The following is a 5,146-nucleotide window of genomic DNA, read 5'->3' as shown; positions in this document are numbered from 1 at the left end:
ATATATATATATATATATATATATATATATATATATATATATATATATATATATGTGTGTGTGTGTGTGTGTGTGTGTGTGTGTGTGTGTGTGTGTGTGCTAGTATTTGATTTATATGCAATTTGGGGTCAAAAATAACACTTAGTTTGCATATGTAGGTGTGGTTTACTTAGTGCCTTCTAAATCTCCGTCGTAACCACCGTCGATCGCCCGCACCGTCCCGTCGCCGGCACCACCTTGTGGTGAGCCTCTTGTTCATGAAATTTTATATAAAAATTGATGTTTGTGTGATTTGGATATATAGTTACTCGTATAATTATCTTACCCGTACGTTGTTTGTTATACATATAGTGCCATGGTTTTGATATCCATCCCTGTCGACCCTCGTCCTTGTTATGATTCGGATATGGTATATATATTCTCTTTTAAAACTAGTTGCATTTCGTGTTTATGACAAATTATGCCCATCAAGTTGACATAGAAATTTTTTCTAGGAGGTATGTGAACCGGAAATTCCAACCGACCCTATTGTCGAGAGGTTAAATTTAGTTGAAAGAGAAAACGAGTACTTGAAAGAAAAATTGAAAAGAATTGAGGGGGAGAAGATGGAATTGGAGTTGCATGTTGCCGATGTCGTCGATGATCACAAGATCAAGATGGAGAAAATGCGCTTGAAGATTAGAAAGATTAGAAAATATGCCATCGATAGTGAGGCTTGGTATCATTATGCTGTTGGATCCATTGTTACCTTAGTTGCGATCTTGATCGCATTTGTTGTTGCATTTAAATGCTTTAGCTAGAGAGTTATTTGTTTGTTGCATTTAAGTGTTGTATGAACTTTATGTATGAACTTGTATTAATTTGGTCTATTCGGTGTTGTGTAATGAAGATGAGCCGCAATGGATGTACGATGACCGATGCTCTCCCCAGTTCGTTGAGGGCGTGCATACTTTTCTGCTTGCGGCTGAGGCAAACAAGCGGGCGGATGGTTTTATGCCTTGTCCATGTGCTGGCTGTAAGAATGGTCACAATTACTCTACGTCAAGAACCATTCACGTCCACCTGTTTAAGTCCGGTTTCATGCCCCACTATAATGTTTGGACCAAGCACGGAGAAAGAGGGGTTATGATGGAAGACAATGAAGAAGAAGAGGACGACGACAGCTATCCTGGCCATGGGTTCCCTGAATACGATGATACAACAATGGGGGAAGAAGCTGAGCCGGTAATGCGGGAAGAAGCTGAGCCAGCAATGCGGGAAGAAGCTGAAGAAGAGGCATCAGATGAGCCCGTTGATGATCTAGGTCGGGCCATTGCCGATGCAAAGAGAAACTGCGCAAGTGATTTGGAGAAGAAGAAGTTGCAGCGCATGTTAGAGGATCACAAAAAATTGTTGTACCCGAATTGCGTAGGTGACAAGAAAAAGCTGGGCACCACACTGGAATTGCTGCAATGGAAGGCAGAGAATGGTGTATCTGACAAGGGATTTGGAAAGTTGCTGGTAATGATAAAGGATATGCTTCCAAAGGACAACGAATTGCCCGAGAGTACGTATGAAGCAAAGAAGGCTGTCTGCCCTCTAGGGTTAGAGGTGCAGAAGATACATGCATGCCCTAATGATTGCATCCTCTACCGCGGTGAGTACGAGGATTTGAACACTTTCCCGGTATGTGGTGCATTGCGCTATAAGATCAGCCGCGATGACCCTGGTGATGTCGAGGGCGAGCGCCCCAGGAAGAAGATTCCTGCCAAGGTGATGTGGTATCCTCCTATAATACCACGGTTGAAAAGTTTGTTCCAAAACAAAGAGCATGCCAAGGCGATGCGATGGCACAGAGAAGACCGTAAGAAAGACAGAAAGTTGAGAGTACCCGCTGACGGGTCACAGTTGAGAAAAATCGAAAGAAAGTACAGGAAGGAGTTTGCAGATGATGCAAGGAGCGTATGGTTTGGTCTAAGCGCAGATGGCATTAATCATTTTGGGGAGCAGAGCAGCAACCATAGCACCTGGCCTGTGACTCTATGTTTGTATAACCTTCCTCCTTGGTTGTGCATGAAGCGGAAGTTCATTATGATGCCAGTGCTCATCCAAGGCCCTAAGCAACCCGGCAACAACATTGATGTGTACCTAAGGCCATTAGTTGAAGAACTCTTACAACTGTGGAATGGAACAGTTGTACGTGCGTGGGATGAGCACATGGGGGAAGAATTTGACCTAAAGGCGTTGCTGTTCGTGACCATCAATGATTGGCCTGCTTTCAGTAACCTTTCAGGACAGACAAACAAGGGATACCGCGCATGCACGCACTGTTTGGACGATGCCGACAGTATATATTTGGCTAATTGTAAGAAGAATGTGTACCTGGGACATCGTCGATTTCTTCCGAGCAGGCATCCCGTAAGAAAGAAAGGCAAGCATTTCAAAGGTGAGGCGGATCACCGGACGAAGCCTCGCCACTGTACTGGTGCTGGTGTACATGATATGGTCAAGGATTTAAAGGTGGTCTTTGGAAAGGGTCCTGGTGGACAACCTGTTCCGAATGACGCTGAAGGACGCGCACCCATGTGGAAGAAGAAATCTATATTTTGGGACCTGCCCTATTGGAAAGACCTAGAGGTCCGCTCCGCAATCGACGTGATGCACGTGATGAAGAATCTTTGTGTGACCCTGCTTGGCTTCTTGGGCGTGTATGGGAAGACAAAACATACACCTGAGGCACGAGAGGACCAGCAACGTATGCACGGAAAAGACGGCATACATCAGGGTCATGCAAGCTACGCTCTTACCAAAGAAGAGAAGGAAATCTTCTTTGAATGCCTGCTCAGTATTAAGGTACCGTCTGGCTTCTCGTCGAATATAAAGGGAATAATAAACATGGCAGAGAAAAAGTTCCAGAACCTAAAGTCTCATGACTGCCACGTGATTATGACACAACTGCTTCCGGTTGCATTGAGGGGGCTTCTACCGGAAAACGTTCGATTAGCCATTGTGAAGCTATGTGCATTTCTCAATGCAATCTCTCAGAAGGTAATCGATCCAGAAATCATACCAAGGTTAGAGAATGATTTGGTGCAATGTCTTGTCAGTTTCGAGTTGGTGTTCCCACCATCCTTCTTCAACATCATGACGCACGTGCTAGTTCACCTATGCAAAGAGATTAACGTTTTGGGTCCTGTATTTCTACACAATATGTTCCCGTTTGAGAGGTTCATGGGAGTCTTAAAGAAATATGTTCATAACCGTGCTAGGCCAGAAGGAAGCATCTCCAAGGTTCGTCAAAATGAGGAGGTCATTGAGTTTTGTATTGACTTTATTCCTGACCTTAAGCCGATTGGTGTTCCTGAATCGCAGCATAAGGGCAGACTGGATGGAAAAGGCACGCTAGGAGGGGAACAAATAATATGTATGGACGGACATTCTCTCACTGAAGCACACTACACAATTCTACAGAATTCCGCCTTGGTGGCTCCGTATATGGATGAACACAAGAATTTGCTACGCTCCAAACACCCGGAGCGGTCTGATGACTGGATTACACGTGAACAAACTAGGAGTTTCGCCAGCTGGTTGCAGACATGTACCATGCATGACACCTCTATTGAAGATGACATGTACTTGCTGTCCCAGTTACCATCTTCGAATATAATGACTTTCAAAGGGTACGAGATAAATGGTAATACATTTTACACGATCGCCCAAGATAAGAAGAGCACCAACCAAAACAGTGGTGTTCGCTTTGATGCAGAAACCAAGACGGGAAAGGAAACATATTATGGTTATATACAGGACATATGGGAACTTGACTATCGACGTGGTTTGAAGGTCCCTTTGTTTCGGTGCAAATGGGTCAATATAACACGAGGCGGGGTAATGGAAGACCCGCAGTACGGAATGACAACAGTGGATCTCAAAAATCTTGCGTATGCAGACGAACCATTTGTCCTAGCCAATGATGTGGCACATGTTTTCTATGTGAAGGACATGTCTACCAAGCCAAGAAAAAGAAAAGATAAGGAAGCAAATGCATCGTACGATGAGCCAAAGCGGCACATAGTTCTTTCTGGGAAGAGAAACATCGTGGGAGTGGATGACAAGACAGACAAGTCAGAAGATTATGAAAAGTTTGATGAAATTGCTCCATTCACAGTGAATATTGACCCGAGCATGCCGTTAAATGATGAAGATTTTCCATGGTTACGGCGCAAAGGGACACACGCGAAGAAAAAGTTTCACACCCAAAGATCTGGGATGTGATCGGCTTCACTATCATCACTTTCTTTTGTGTTTCACACCCAGAAAGGAATCTCTGTAATAGTTAGGGTAGTTAATTATGTGTTTTGGCATTTGAAACGCGAAGAAATTTTATGTGCAAACAAATTCTTTCATGCCTTTACTGATTTTTAAAGTTAAGTTATTCACAAACTAGTGATTCACACTAATTTCAAATAATTCAAAATTTGAACTATTCAAATTTGAAAACTACGGGCACTAACAGAAAGTTTGTAATTTTTTGTACCTGAAGCAAAAATATTCACAAAGAAACTCTAAATACACAAAAAAAACAACTCAAAAATAAATAAAGCAAAAAAAAGCCCGCCTACTAGGCCAGAGCGGCCTGCATACGACTAGAAACCCAACCTGTTGTTGGGCCAGGATGCAGGCTCGCAAAGGCCCAGTAGGCCAACAGGGTAGCACAGAACATGTAGGCCCAGTAGGCCTGCTTTGGAGAGGAGCTCGAGAGAGCTACCACACGGGGTTGGAGCTAGCAAGGTGGGACTAAACTTGCGCACCGCACCTGCGCCAGCGCACCCCCTTTAGTACAGGTTCGTGGCACCAACCGGTACTAAAGGGGGGCCTTTAGTACCGGTTGGAGCCACCAACCGGTACTAAAGGGGGTGCGGTTCCCGCCGCTTGGCCTGGCCAAAACAGGCCTTTAGTACCGGTTGGTGGCTCCAACCGGTACTAAAGGTGCCTTCTATATATACAACACTTATGAAAATTTCATTCTCCCTCTGTTTCTTCCTCTGTTTCCCCATTAAAGCACCGCCCGCGCGCCCCGATCGATCGACGCCGTCCCCGTCGCCGCCCTCGTCTCCGTCGCCGTCCCGGGCCCGTCCCCGTCGCGCCGTCCCCGCGTCGCCGCCCC

The sequence above is a fragment of the Triticum dicoccoides genome, chromosome 7A, assembly GCF_002162155.2.
Source record: "Triticum dicoccoides isolate Atlit2015 ecotype Zavitan chromosome 7A, WEW_v2.0, whole genome shotgun sequence".
Classification (NCBI taxonomy): Eukaryota; Viridiplantae; Streptophyta; class Magnoliopsida; order Poales; family Poaceae; genus Triticum; species Triticum dicoccoides.
Note: the sequence above shows the minus strand (reverse complement) of the source record.